The sequence below is a fragment of the Dreissena polymorpha genome, chromosome 4, assembly GCF_020536995.1.
Source record: "Dreissena polymorpha isolate Duluth1 chromosome 4, UMN_Dpol_1.0, whole genome shotgun sequence".
Classification (NCBI taxonomy): domain Eukaryota; kingdom Metazoa; phylum Mollusca; class Bivalvia; order Myida; family Dreissenidae; genus Dreissena; species Dreissena polymorpha.
The window spans coordinates 132728370-132744878 of record NC_068358.1 but is presented as its reverse complement, the minus strand read 5'-3'; the positions used below and the strand labels follow the sequence as shown (position 1 = coordinate 132744878).

Below are 16509 nucleotides of genomic sequence, written 5' to 3'. Positions count from 1 at the left end.
TCTAAAAAAATATCATAGTTGACAGGAAGGCATGTTTTACACTTTTTACCATTATTCGGGTGTTACCTTGCGGAGATAATGGTAGGGCATGAATAGGTGTTCACTACTGAATCCCTTAAATATGATACACTTGAAGACTGTAGTAAACCATTGCACTGGAAAGGGTTACATTCCACTAAGAAACGGCCGAAAAAAAAGTTGCAAAAACAGTCGATTTTGATTTGTGTCAAGTTCTTTCTTGCATTGTACATGACATATCTTTTTTATTGCATAAATCGATTCCGCTTAGAATGTCCTTTAAGAAAAGGTATGGTTATGGGGGTCTCTATGTGCAAAATGTTGCATTTATTTTCGCTCAAAGTTGTCGCCTTTACATTGAATTATATAGGGAAACTATTTAGTGTATTATGACCTAAACGCAAAACCAGGCCTAGTCACAAAGAAGCTGTATTTACAGAAAATCATCATTTTTTTAGTGAGATATGATGCGTTTTGGCAAATTGCACGGAATAAATGCGTTTGTGTCACGAATTTAAGGAGCATCGTGAGTTTCTAAGAAAAAAATACGTTTTCAGAGGAAAATAAGAAAAAAAAACGTACAAAAACTCGTCTTGAGCATCTCAAATCGCAATAATTTGTGCTGAAAGAGCTCATGAACACGTTTTAATAGTTGTTTACTTCTTTTTCTACATAGCTTGTAACAATATTCCAGTATTTTGACCGATTGTAATTGTTTAGGGTAATCGTTTTACGCCTGAACGCCCGTTATAAATCAAAGCTCCGAACGCGAAAGCCACATGGCTTATCAGGCGTTATAATAAAATGCATTTTCAAGCATTTCTACGTGAAAGATCGGTCTGAAAATTGGCATGCACATAGAAAATAGGTTTATAAGTATCGAGAAGTGCTTATTTTTCGCGATGTTAACAGTAAACGTTGTCTTATAGGTTACAATACACTAAATGATCGCTTCATGTAGGGCTGTACTCTCTAAAAAAATATCATAGTTGACAGGAAGGCATGTTTTATACTTTTTACCATTATTCGGGTGTTACCTTGCGGAGATAATGGTAGGGCATGAATAGGTGTTCACTACTGAATCCCTTAAATATGATACACTTGAAGACTATAGTAAACCATTGCACTAGAAAAGGTTACATTCCACTAAGAAACGGCCGAAAAAAAAAGTTGCAAAAACAGTCGATTTTGATTTGTGTCAAGTTCTTTCTTGCATTGTACATGACATATCTTTTTTATTGCATAAATCGATTTCGCTTAGAATGTCCTTTAAGAAAAGGTATGGTTATGGGGGTCTCTATGTGCAAAATGTTGCATTTATTTTCGCTCAAAGTTGTCGCTTTTACATTGAATTATATAGGGAAACTATTTAGTGTATTATGACCTCTATAGGTCTTTGGTTCTGCGCCCAACACAGAGGTGAATCACTCTGGATCAGCAGACGATTTATTTCACAAATCAATATCTTATCTTACGGAGGAATCCGAGATAGCCGATGTATCACGATTGAGAGGTGAATGTAATGTAACCGTCGTGCAAGAGATTGACTATTCGCTATATTCCAGTAACCCATAATTCATTTCAGCATAACCAACTGACGACTTCCGGTTAAAAGTAAACATTTATTCTTCTTGCGCAATAACGAAAATAATCAACTTCGGTGAAAACAGTTTGTATCAAAATGTCTTTTTTTGTCAGATAATGGAGGATATGTTATCTAAATTATATTGAATTTGGTGTATATGCACTCAAGTAATTGTATTTCGATGGGTTTTCAGACGAATTTGAAAACCGACCCCTCAGTACGACTGTAGGTTGCCAAAATACGCGTCAATTCTCGTTGAAAACGTATTTTTAGCAAATAAAAAGTACATGGATTTAATACAACGATGAACAAACTTAAAGAATTTGACCAACATATTTCACGATCGCGTTGATTTCTTTGCCGATTTTTTATGGTAAGTTTTCATTTTAAATTATTTATTTGGTATATTACAAATTCTAAGTATTTAATTTAGTTTTATTTAGAAGAAAAATGTATACTTTACATAATAACAAAATAAAGATCTGAAATATTTTGCGCGTATATGTTATGTTTTTGTTTTTTTAAATTACCTGGTAAAATACAACAAGGGAGGTAACTGTTACATTTTAAACAAACAACAACAACAACTTGGCTGTAACACTTGAGAAGTTCATTGGTTTGTTTTATAATATAATTTTTATACTTACACCTGTGTATGTTTTTTTTATTTGTTTGAACCCATTGAACTTGTTTTTGTGTAAACATTAAGGATAACAATCAAATATAACTGTTTTATTTATGAAACAAAATGTTACAATTTATACCAAACTTCAAACTTCATTTGTACCAAATATAATTTATTTTACATAATTATTGAAAAAAACATTGATACAGATAGTTGTACCTATGGATTGAAATTTTGTATATTATATAGATTACACTGTCACTAATGAACTATGAGTGAAGACCTGTATGAGTATGATTCTGAAGGAACTGGTGGCAGTGATGCAGTTATAGAGGTACAGACACTGGAAAGCAAGGGGAAAGCAAGGATTATTTGAGAAAATCGTTTTATAAATAGTTTAACAATTTGTATAAGTGCTATGTTTTAAAAGCATTACAATTTATGTAATATTTATTTTTGGAAGGTATAATTATTTTATATTCTTTAAAAGATATAAGATTATTAATTTAATTAAATGAGCAAATAAGATATTGATTTTATCACAACATTAATACATAAATATGGCATATTTTAGATGAAAGGAAATTATTTAATCCATTGACTTGTTTGTGTTTGACATGAAACAATAACTTGTTTGTATATTAAATAAAATATCATACACATTTTAATACTGTTTAAAGTAACTATATACAATGTACAACTAAAAACTATAAATAAATACATGTGTTTTAATGCATTTATTACAATGTTATAATACTTTTTTAAAATAAAGATTTCAGATTCGAACGAAACTTTGCCGCCATCTGACGAAGAAACACAGCCACCTCTGGAGGAATGTGGTCAGGAAGTTGAATGGTCCCAGTCACCATTAGGATATTTTGTAAGTCATGGTGAAGGTAAACATGTTAAAAAGTGTCAAGTGATTTTTAACGTGACTACATTTTTATGCCCCCGAAGGTGGGCATCTAGTGATTGCATTTCCATCTGTATGTCCGTCATACTTTTTCAAATGTCTGTGCTTTGAGGTTATATTTTACTTTTTACATAGAATGTCAATGGAAGGAGTAGCAGATGGCAGATTGTAAGCCATCATCCAAGTTATAAGACTACATCAATGTTCATTTCATTTTTCATCAACACACAGCAATAACATCAGTATTGTGGTCTCATTGGAGCAATTAAGCACTGAAATGGATATAAATTTTTATGCCCCCCTTCGAAGAAGAGGGGGTATATTGCTTTGCACGTCTGTCTGTCGGTCCGTCCACCAGGTGGTTTCCGGATGATAACTCAAGAACGCTTGGACCTAGGATCATGAAACTTCATAGGTACATTGATCATGACTCGCAGATGACCCATATTGATTTTGAGGTCACTAGGTCAAAGGTCAAGGTCACGGTGACCCGAAATAGTAAAATGGTTTCCGGAAGATAACTCAAGAATGCTTATGCCTAGGATCATGAAACTTCGTAGGTAGATTGATAATGGCTGGCAGATGACCCCTATTGATTTTCAGGTCACTGGGTCAAAGGTCAAGGTCACGGTGACCTGAAATAGTAAAATGGTTTCCGGATGATAACTCAAGAACGCTTATGCCTAGGATCATGAAACTTCATAGGTACATTGATCATGACTCGCAGATGACCCCTATTGATTTTGAGGTCACTAGGTCAAAGGTCAAGGTCACGGTGACCCAAAATAGTAAAATGGTTTCCGGATGATAACTCAAGAACACTTATGCCTAGGATCATGAAACTTGATAGGTAGATTGATCATGACTCGTAGTTGACCCCTATGGATTTTCAGGCCACTGTATCAAAGGTCAAGGTCACGGTGAGCTGAAATAGTAAAATGGTTTCCGGATGATAACTCAAGAATGCTAATGGCTACGATCATGAAACTTCATAGGTCCATTGATCATGACTTGCAGATGACCCCTATCGATTTTGAGGTCACTAGGTCAAAGGTCAAGGTGACCCGAAATAGTAAATTGGTTTCCGGATGATAACTCAAGAACGCTTATGCCTAGGATCATGAAACTTCATAGGTACATTGATCATGACTCGCAGATGACCCCTATTGATTTTGAGGTCACTAGGTCAAAGGTCAAGTTCACAGTGACCCAAAATAGTAAAATGGTTTCCGGATGATAACTGAAGAACGCTTATTCCTAGGATCATGAAACTTGATAGGTAGATTGAGCATGACTCGCAGATGACCCCTATTGATATTCAGGTCACTAGGTCAAAGGTCAAGGTGACCTGAAATAGTAAAATGGTTTCCTGATGATAACTCAAGAACGCTTATGGCTAGGATCATGAAACTTCATAGGTACATTGATCATGACTGGCAGATGACCCCTATTGATTTTCAGGTCACAAGGTTTAACCCTCACTCTCAACCCCCATAACTTTTTGTCAAAAGTTATGGGGGTTGAGGCGGGGCCAGGTCAGAGATTTTCACTCATTTTTTTATGTTATTTTACATTAACTTCTTCATTTCTGAACCGATTTACGTCAAATTGATACTGAGCCTCTCTTATGACAATACGGTCCAGGCTTTTTCCGCTCCATTTTGGGAATACGCCACACTAGAATTTTGGGAATTTCGCATCGTGAAAACCCCCATTTTGGGAAAAAAATTATTCGCAAAATTGGCTCAATTGGGAAAAATTATCGCATGTAAATAGTGTTTCTTATATTTCAAAGAAGCTGTTAACTGGTAAATAACGACTATTTTGATAACTTATTATTAAAATTTTACAAAATATTATGAACATGTGAGATAGGTGCAGGTTCTTTAGCCTATTTGCAACGCAAATAGGCTTTTGTTATACCACATTTCGAAATCACATGGGGAAATGGTTGTCTTTTTTGAAGCCTTACCTGATTTTGGGCAGACGAAATAGATATCTAATATAGTATTTGGGAATTCTTACAATTTTTTATTAAGAAACTTATTTATAACATTTTCTTCCAAGAATATTGTTTACACCGTTTTTAGTGAATTATTCTAAGACCGTTTTACGTGAAAAACGTTCTTAGAAACTAAAACTAATTTCGTTTGTAAAACAATTCTGTTCTTGTTGATAGTGACCTCACAACTACTTTCAATTTCCTTTGTTTATTTCTGGGAGAGGTCAAATCTTCACATTACTGAATTTATAAGCCCTGGTTTATGGATATGTAAAATTTCATTGGTTAATTATAAATAGAAATTTACATATGCTCAACAGGAAGTCGGGCAAAAAGCACTTTCATTCTTTGAAAATGTGTAAGAAAAATTGCGGAGTACGATGAATGTTTTCTGATTATTCTGACATGGATGCTGACCTGAATTTCTATGGATTTGATAAAGTGTAGAGTTTGAAAGTAATAGAGATGTGTTAATTGAAATTAAAATGATTTACTTTGAGCCAGAAATTGACCGATTTAAATCAATTTGATGTAGAGAATGGGTGGACATAGGAGTCCCCCATTAACAGGTCTTACAGAGTTGAACGTTGAAATGGAGAGGCCGGAGCCATAAAACTTTTTGAATCTGTTAATTGATGATGCCTTGATTAATTACCTTGTGCTATTTAACTATGCTTTTGCAAAGTTAAATGGCCCATTAAAACAACACTGAAGAATGAGAAAATGGGAAGAGGTAACATTTGCTGGAAATTGGAATGCTGACAATGGCAATATAGGGCTGTTATACAGGTCAGATTTTTGAATCTCTGTTAATAGTTAGATTTTAAATAATTATTTTTTCTTTGAAACTAAAAATTGTAACAAAATATAAATTGATTCAATATTAGATGGCTTTAAAATTTACTGAAACTAAAGGTTACTAAGCATTACTTGTTCTTTTACAATCTTTATTACTTAATACACATTTTCATGTAAAAAAACAACACAAAATAAAATTGTTAAAACTACCACCATAATTTACAATCAATGACAAATAAGAAAAATATAGGTTTTATAAACTTATGTCTTATAATAAATGAAATGCATCCTTTTGAAATAGACCACCCATATCAGCCTAACACTTTCAACGCCATCGGTGCTCTTGCTCATTCAGTCAACTGTCCGATCCCTTAACATTTTCTTCAGCAGCAACTTCCCTGTATCTTGCAAATAGGCTTTCAACGCCATCGGCGCTCTCGTTAATCTGAATTTGGGAAAAAGGCCTGGCCTTTTTTGAGGTGAAAAAAATCGTGCGAAGCGCCGGATTTTGAGGAAAATAAGGAAAGTCTTAAATAATCATTAACATATTTTACAGTTTTTAAAACAAATTCAAGGCAACAGATAATTTAATTACGCAACACTTTCTATTTTCTATACCGGATCAGGTTAACTTATATATTTTAAGGTAAAAAAAAAAAAAATTTTTTTTTTTTTGGAATTGGGATTTTTTTTTTCAATTGGGAAAAAAACAACCAGATTTGCATTGGGAATGGGGCCGCATTTCGGATCCGTGGCATAGTGCGGAAAAAGCCTGTGGTCAATCTCAACTATGCATGGCCCCATTACCAACCCTGGGGCGCCCCGGCAACATAGGCCACGCCTACCCAAAATTGCCTTTTACTATAATTTCTTCATTTCTACACCGATTCACTTCAAATTGATACTGAACCTCTCTTATGACAATAGAGTCAATCTCAGCTATGCATGGCCCCATAACCAACCCTAGGGCACCCAGCCAACATAGGCAACGCCACATAGGCCACGCCCACCCTAAATTGCCTTTTACTATAATTTCTTCATTTCTACACCGATTCACTTCAAATTGATACTGAACCTCTCTTATGACAATAGAGTCAATCTCAGCTATGCATGGCCCCATTACCAACCCTGGGGCACCCGTCCCACATAGGCCATGTCCACATAGGCCACGCCTACCTAAAATTGCCTTTTACTATAATTTCTTCATTTCTACACCGATTCACTTCAAATTGATACTGAACCTCTCTTATGACAATATGGTCAATCTCAGCTATGCATGGCCCCATTACCAACCCTGAGGCGCCCCGCCCACATAGGTCATGCCCACCCAAAATTACCTTTTACTATAATTTCCTTATTTCTACACCGATTCACTTCAAATTGATACTGAACCTCTCTTATTACAATACAGTCAATCTCAACTATGCATGGCCACATTTCCAACCCTGGGGCGCCCCGCCCACAAAGGCCACGCCCACCCAAAATTGCCTTTTACTATAATTTCTTCATTTCTACACCGATTCACTTCTAATTGATACTGAACTTCTCTTATGACAATACGGTCAATCTCAACTATGCATGGCCCCATTACCAACCCTGGGGCGCCCCAGGGTCAAACATGCGGCATGGGGATACGCATCATAATTAATGCAGCAGTACTGTGGGATAAAGTAAAACCATGTATTATTTAATATATATCTCCATTTCAGGATTATTATTTTTACATTCCATCCTATGGTGATTGGAGACTAAGAAAACAGTGTAGACAAATGAGGTATATTTATGCCCCCCTTGGAAGAAGAGGGGGTATATTGCTTTGCACATGTCGATCTGTCGGTCGGTCCGTCCACCAGGTGGTTTCCGGATGATAAATCAAGAACGCTTGGGCCTAGGATCATGAAACTTCATAGGTACATTGATCATGACTCGCAGATGACCCCTATTGATTTTGAGGTCACTAGGTCAAAGGTCAAGGTGACCCGAAATAGTAAAATGGTTTCCGGATGATAACTCAAGAACGCATACACCTAGGATCATTAAACTTCATAGGTAGATTGATCATGACTCGCAGATGACCCCTATTGATTTTGAGGTCACTAGGTCAAGGTCACGGTGAACCGAAATAGTAAAATGGTTTCCGGATGATAACTCAAGAACTCATATCCCTAGGATCATGAAACTTTATTGTTAGAAGATAGATCCTGACTCACAGATGACCCCTATTGATTTTGAGGTCACTAGGTCAAAGGTCAAGGTCACGGTGACCCGAAATAGTAAAATGGTTTTTGGATGATAACTCAAGAATGCATACGCCTAGGATCATGAAACTTCATAGGTAGATTGATGATGTCTCGCAGATGACCCCTATCGGTTTTGAGATCACAAGGTCAAAGGTCAAGGTCACGGTGACCCGAAATAGTAAAATGATTTTCGGATGATTACTCAAGAACGCATACTCCTAGGATTATGAAACTTCATAGGTAGATTGATCATGACTGGCAGATGACCCCTATTTATTTTGAGGTCACTAGGTCAAAGGTCAAGGTGACCCGAAATAGTAAAATGGTTTTCGGATGAAAACTCAAGAGTGCATATGCCTAGGATCATGAAACTTCATGGGTAGATTGATCATGACTCGCAGATGACCCCTATTTATTTTGAGGTCACTAGGTCAAAGGTCAAGGTCATGGTGACCCGAAATAGTAAAATGATTTTCGGATGATAATCAAGAACGCATATGCCAAGGATCATGAAACTTCATGTGTAGATTGATCATGACTCGCAGATGACCCCTATTGATTTTGAGGTCACTAGGTCAAGGTCACGGTGACCCGAAATAGTTAAATGGTTGCCGGATGATAACTCAAGAACGCTTACGCCTAGGATCATTAAACTTCATAGGTACATTGATCATGACTCGCAGATGATCCATATTGATTTTCAGGTCACTAGGTCAAAGGTCAAGGTCACGGTGACCCGAAACAGTAAAATTGTTTCGGGATGATAACTCAAGAACGCTTTTGTCTAGGATCATGACACTTCATAGGTACATTGATCATGACTCGCAGATGACCCCTATTGATTTTCAGGTCACTAGGTAAAAGGTCAAGGTCACAGTGACAAAAAACGTATTCACACAATGGCTGCCACTACAACGGACAGCCCATATGGGGGGCATGCATGTTTTACAAACAGCCCTTGTTGATATATTTAGTGTATATTATTTACAATAGTATTTTCACAGTTCCAATTTTCGAGTTATGTACGCAATGTTATTATTAATTTTTTTTTTATATGAGCCTCAATCTGGGAAAATGAGCTTTATGCATGTGCATAAAGTGTTCTCCCAGATTAGCCTGTGCAGAAAGTGTCCTCCCAGATTAGCCTGTGCATAAAGTGTCCTCCCAGATTAGCCTGTGCATAAAGTGTCCTCCCAGATTAGCCTGTGCATAAAGTGTCCTCCAAGATTAGCCTGTTGAGTCCGCACAGGCTCATCAGGCACAACAATTTCTACCAAAACTGGATTTTTGTTAAGGGGAGAGATCTTTAAACGAAAAATACAATAAAAGCGGAAAGTGTCTTCCCTGATTAGCATGTGCTATTTATTGTACATATATAACCATTTGAAAAAATGATTTGTCATAAAATGTCATATAAATGAACTTTCATTTCATGAAATTACATTGTGCAGGTATAATAAATTAAATACTCATAACACAATTATGCACTTTAAATTATTATATTATTACATTATATTTTCTTAATGAGGTATTTTTTTGCAAAAAAGACAGTTTTTTTCATTATTATCATAAAAAAATGTGCATTTCAATTCATAACAGCGTGCAATCCAGGAGGGGGAAGTTCAAAATAACTCGTATACAGCACTGTTGCAGCCAACGGGGTTTCCTTCTCTGTGTGAAATGTTTAATATATGTAAAATATGTTAATGCAATCTTTAATTTTGTCATATAAACAAATATATAGTACTTTTTAATGTGGGGTTAGATTTTCTTTCAAAAATGTTTATCCATTTATTACCTCCCCTGAATATTGAAATTTTTATTCTATATTAAAACATTTACTCTTTTACATATAGGGTACAAAGTGTATATTTTATGATTAGTATTCACTAATTATTCAAGAAAATGTATAATTTGCCATTGATTATGGTGACATTCAAAGTATGTGGTGGTTGCTAGTGGGGGTGAAATAACACATTTTCATTATTCGTTTAAAATTTCAGAACAACGATTGATGCACAAATGTTTTGTTTCAGATTCCATATTGGCATCTTTCAAATATGCCTAATTGTCATGGACGAATAGCATGATGGTCCTGTTTACCAAGACTTTGTGTGTGCCTGAAAGCTATAAATGTCCAAGGCAAGTGTATACTTAAACTAAATCCAGCAATTAATCTGAACACCTTATTATAAGATTCTAGAATGTATACCTCTATACTGATAATATATAAAATTAACCAAATACTACATGTTGGAATACTGAATTAAGTGTTCATTGTTAAAAATAATTTATTTTGAACTGAACCAGGGACACAATTATTATGTTGTATTTGTTCCTGACTGAACATAGGTATAAATATACCAACCTGTTGAAGTTTTATCTATTTTCTTATTTAACAAACATATTTTATGTTAAAATGTAATATTTACTTCATATTCACTTACCCGGTATTGTACATTTTTAAATATCATAAATCATATTTTTGCTTTGTTATTTGTACACAATTTTTGTATAAATAAACGACAAAAAAGTAAAAGCACTCCAGTTAAAATGTGCTATTCTTTTGTTGTTTTCAGACTTGACAAGGATAAGTCGAACGATTTGTTACTGGCTATACGGTTCGAAGCTTTGTAAGAGGTAAATGAACATTATAAAACATCACGGAAGGTGTCGTTATGCAGCCAGTCAAATATTACAACCGCAGTGAAAGACAAGGACTATGGTGTTAATGGAAAGCTTTTTATCTCAAAGAACTATATAAACAAACCATTTTATATTTATTTTTGCATAATCAAAACCAAGTGTATATATTAACATATGTGTAAACATGTATTTAAGTTTTTTGCTTCTTTGTTATTACTGTTATTGATGAGATACATAATTATGCAATCTGATTATGCATGTTAATAAAACAGTGGTTTCATAACAAACAAGAATTGTTTTTGAATTTGTATCACCCGCAGTTAAAATTTTGTATATGGATGGGTGCAAATTCCTTGATGTATGGTAGAATCCTCACAAAACACGGAGTTTCATGTAGAAATCTTCTATAGTATCTGAGATAGAGTCCTGAAAAGTTACATCATAAACAAACAACAACGGGCGATAACTCTGATTTAAGAAAGTGTAGGGTTATGGTTCTTGTGCACTACAATTTTCCTCATTGAAAAGTTTGTGACATACGGATGGACAGACGACGCCAATTCTATATCCCTCCTCCTATGGCGGAGGATAAAATATAAACCCAATGATGCTTGTTTGTGGTCTTATAATTTAAGTTTCTTTAGTTTCCAATAACATGCTCACATGGGTTTCTTTAATATATCAAAATTAACACTACATAAATAATTTCATTACATAATAGAAAGCATACCAATTTCACATGATAAATACAATAGTAATTCAGTATCAACTTCATAAAGAAGTACAGCAGTATTCACAAAGTAAGTTTAACTTGTCAATTTTTGAATTTGCAAATCTTGCTATACAAACATATAAAAGCATCAATTAACACTTAACAAGTTATCATACAAATGTCTTTAATTTGGGGTTTACTATACCAAAAAAACATTTTAAATTATACTACTGGTAATACATAAATAAATTTCAAATGAAACCTGAATATCTGAAAATACTTAAAGATGCTTAATGAAAATACTCAACAGCCTCAGTCATAAAAGGGGGAGCCCTGCAAGATCTTATTACCACTGCACCAAGTAATAAACATGAAATGTTGTTCGATTTGTTGAATTGTCAAAATGTTTGATGATATTTTCATTTGTTTATTCAATCTTTACTTTGATTTTTTTTCTTTCACTGCAATACTTGAACGATCATGTAATTCCATGTAATTCCACAGAACAGTTATGTAGTTTGTAAAGGCTGGTCCATTAAAAAGAGTTAAAAGAACATTACTCCGTGACACTTGAACATTTTCTATTTCTGTAAACTGTTCATTTTATATCAAGATATCACTTCAAGTCTGCTTTCAGATACTTTCATTTCCTCCCTGAAAAGAAAAAAAATATAGATAGTAAATTATATGCAGGCAAAACATTTAAATAATATTAATAAGTAAATACACATAACACAGGAAGCGAGACAATTCACCCCAAGACAATTCACCCCCAGGTGACAACTCACCCCCTAGACAATTCACCCCTGCTCCCTGGACAATTCACCCCAGATATTTTCTCATTATGTATAGATTACTATTATTCAATAACATGTTTGTTATTATCATTCTGGATTTTTAATTTCTTTTACTTGGAATTAAGATAAAATAGAGAGATCATTGTTTGCAGCTTTATTTTCTCAAAAGATGACCATAATGAGGTTCATTAATTGTGTTTTTGAATCTTATAATTGATGATTGTTAGGTTTTGAAGTTCTTTTAAATTGATTTGATTGAAGCTGGTGTGTTTTTGAAGTCTTTAATCACTTCAGGTAAGTTGTGATAATCTTTATATAATTAAATGTGATTAAAAGAGCAAGTTTGTCTTTCATCTTTGTAGAAGTGTAAATTAGTTTTCACAGATTTTATTGAGTAATACTGTTGAAAATGTATATAAACTCAACTTTTTATCTAAAAATTATTAAGTTTATAACTAAAAGTGTGCTATGGATATTATTCAGGTAAATTGTGCTAATTGATATTATAGTTTCAAATACGGTTGATATAATATTAGTGTGGACATATAATTTAAAGTAATCTGTATTACACTAATTCTTGTTAAAATTTTTACCAATTTACATCATACTTTTTTCAATTTCCCTTTAATTGTATTCAAACAAGGGCTGTTTGTAAAACATGCATGCCCCCCCATATGGGCTATAAGTTGTAGTAGCAGCCATTGCGTGAATACGTTTTTTGTCACTGTAAACAACGGTGGTGGTGGTGGTGGTTATTGATACAATGCATTACAAAAATGCAGTAAGCCTTACATTTGGTAAAATTTAAATTACAAGGGAGGCAAATGCTGTAATATAAACTTATTGCATTTGTTTCCCCTGTATATAAGAAAGATATAATAGTGTATTACCTCCCCTGTCCTGCTTATATTTATATTAATCAACAAAATTAAACATTAACACAATATTTAATATACAAAATATACAAAAAATATCATATTCTGATAATATTTTTACTGATCCACTGTATTTTACTAAAAGGATGATGTTTCATTGGACTGATAATTATAGATTTAGGATTACAGACCAGTTGCTTCAGTAATATTGTTCAGAGTGTGCCCTGTTGGCCGCGTATGCATTCTTGAGTTATCATTCAAAAACCATTTTACTATTTCGAGTCTCCGTGACCCTGATCTTTGACCTAGTGACCTCAAAATCAATAGGGATCATCTGCGAGTCATGATCAATGTACCTATGAAGTTTCATGATCCCAGGCCCAAGCGTTCTTGAGTTATCGTCTGACAACCACCTGGTGGACAGACCGACCGACCGACAGACAGACAGACCGACATGAGCAAAGCAATATACCCCCTCTTCTTCGAAGGGGGGCATAACTATTTTTAGCTCATCTATTTTTTGAAAAAAAATTATGAGCTATTGTCATCACCTTGGCGTCGGCGTCGGCGTTGGCGTTGGCGTTGGCGTCGGCGTCCGGTTAAGTTTTGCGTTTAGGTCCACTTTTCTCAGAAAGTATCAATGCTATTGCATTCAAACTTGGTACACTTACTTACTATCATGAGGGGACTGGGCAGGCAAAGTTAGATAACTCTGGCGTGCATTTTGACAGAATTATGTGCCCTTTTTATACTTAAAAAATTGAAAATTTTGGTTAAGTTTTGCGTTTAGTTCCACTTTTCTCAGTAAGTATCAATGCTATTGCATTCAAACTTGGTACACTTACTTACTATCATGAGGGGACTGGGCAGGCAAATTTAGATAACTCTGGCATGCATTTTGACAGAATTATGTGCCCTTTTTATACTTAGAAAATTGACAATTTTGGTTAAGTTTTGTGTTTAGGTCCATTTTATTCCTTAAGCATTAAAGCTATTGCTTTCATACTTGCAACACTTACTAACTATCATAAGGGGACTGTGCAGGCAAAGTAATGTAACTCTGACTGGCATTTTGACAGAATTATGTGCCCTTTTTATACTTAGAAAATTGAAAATTTGATTAAGTTTTGTGTTTAGGTCCACTTTATTCCTACAGTATCAAAGCTATTGCTTTCATACTTGCAAGATTTATGAACTATCATAAGGGGACCGTGCAGGCAAAGTTATGTAACTCTGACTGGCATTTGAACGGAATTATGGGCCCTTTATACTTAGAAAATTGAAAATTTGGTTAAGATTTATGTTTTGGTCCACTTTACCCCTAAAGTATCATAGATATTGCTTTCATACTTGGAACACTCACAAACTATCATAAGGGTACAGTAAAAGGACAAGTTGCATAACTCTGGTTGTCATTGTTACGGAATTATGGCCCTTTTTTGACTTAGTAACTTTTAATATATGGTTAAATTTTGTGTTTCGATCCACTTTACTTCTTAAGTATCAAGGCTATTGCTTTCAAACTTCAAATACTTACATGCTATCATGAGGTTACTGTACCTGGCAACTTTAATTTTACTTTGACCTTTGAATGACCTTGACTCTCAAGGTCAAATTATTAAATTTTGCTAAAATTGCCATAACTTCTTTATTTATGATTAGATTTGATTGATACTTTGATGAAACTACTCTTACCTGACATACCACAATAGACTCCACCCAAACCATCCCCCGTGCCCTCCCCTCCCCCCCTCCCCCCTCCCCCCCTCCCCCCCCCCCCCTATTTTTTTTTTTTTTTTTTTTTTTTTTTTTTTAAGATCATCTCACAAATGACCACCACACCCTCACACTATACCCCCCCCCCCCACCCCACCCCCCCCCCCCCCCCCCCCTAATTTTTTTTTTTTTTTTTTTTTTTTTTTTTTTTTTTTTAAGATCATCTCACAAATTACCACCACACCCTCACACTATACCCCCCCCCCATTTTTTTTAAAAAAATGGTTATGTTTGAAATACCGTCCAACCATCGCACCCAAACCCCCCCCCCCCCATCGCCCCCCCAACCCCCCCCCCCCCCCCCCCCCCCCCCCCCCCCCCCGGATTTGTTTTTTTTTTTTTTTTTTTTTTTCGCTTTTTTGGAAGATAATGTAATAAATGTCCACAACCCCACACTATACACCCCTCTTCACTCCACTCCTCCCTCCTTTGTGATTGAAAATGAGAGTCCCTTCACCTTTAAAAAGAAAATAGATGAGCGGTCTGCACCCGCAAGGCGGTGCTCTTGTTCATCTACCGTGCACTCCCTCTGGTCCTGGGGAAAAAAACGTTGTAGACTCCATCCCCACAATTACCTCCCTTAGATCAGCCGAGTGACATCACCCCTGCTGGCTTTTTCCCCCACTCTCACCGGCCTACACTTCCGAGATCTCTTCTTCTTTCAACCCTCCAGGGTGGCAACTTGTATTTTAAATATATAAATGCAAATAGTACTGTACATATTGTAAATAATGCACTTTTGTACAAATTTAGTTGTTTTGTCTCATTTTTAACTGTAAAGCACATTGTTTTACCCATTATTTTTATGTGGCCATATAAAGGTGGCCGTTTGGAGACACGTAAGTCATTACCCGTAATATATAAGTTTTTTTTTACTAATCTCACTTTTAAATATTGCTTTAACGCCACTCTGGGGGGACTTCTCTTCTCCATAGCCCAATCCTCTTTAAGTTCCATACAGACAGGGTCTTACGTTGGAGCATTATGGCTATATTTTCTGTCTGCAAGTGTTTAACATTGAGCCACATACATAAATTTATACACATTACAATTTTTAATAACTTTAAAAACTTGACAACACTTTGATATCCTAATAATGTCCTGTATGCATGTGTCTGTTGTTTTTTGTGTGCTAACTCTCTTTTGTGTATATGCTTGTGTTCATGTGTTCATGCTGCACATTTTGAGTGGTGAAAGGTCAAGGTCATCCTTCAAGGTCAGAGGTCAAATATATGTGGCCCAAATCGCTTATTTTATGAATTCTTTTGCAATGTTGAAGAGAGCAACTGGATATTTGGCATGCATGTGTATCTCATGGAGCTGCACATTTCGAGTGGTGAAAGGTCAAGGCCAAGGTCATCCTTCAAGGTCAGAAGTCAAATATATGTGGCTCAAATTGCTTATTTTATGAATACTTTTACAATATTGAAGATAGCAACTTGATATTTGGCAAGCATGTGTATCTCATGGAGCTGCACATTTTGAATGGTGAAAGGTCAAGGTCACGTTCATCCTTCAAGGT

General features: G+C 35.2%; 1 protein-coding gene across 5 annotated transcripts in view; it reads left to right on the top strand.

Annotated features, from left to right (window-relative positions):
- The window catches only part of LOC127876546 (phosphatidylinositol 3,4,5-trisphosphate 3-phosphatase TPTE2-like), a 99742-nt gene that overhangs the window by 25381 nt on the left and 57852 nt on the right, over positions 1-16509 (top strand). The window contains exon 1 of one of the 5 annotated variants that reach the window (XM_052421855.1): positions 1625-1687. The exons of 1 other annotated variant lie outside the window; for it this stretch is intronic. The gene's annotated coding sequence lies outside the window, so the exon portion shown is untranslated. Of the gene's footprint in view, positions 1-1624; positions 1688-16509 lie in introns of those variants that run through there. 3 more of the 5 variants (XM_052421856.1, XM_052421851.1, XM_052421857.1) reach the window with 3 other exon arrangements.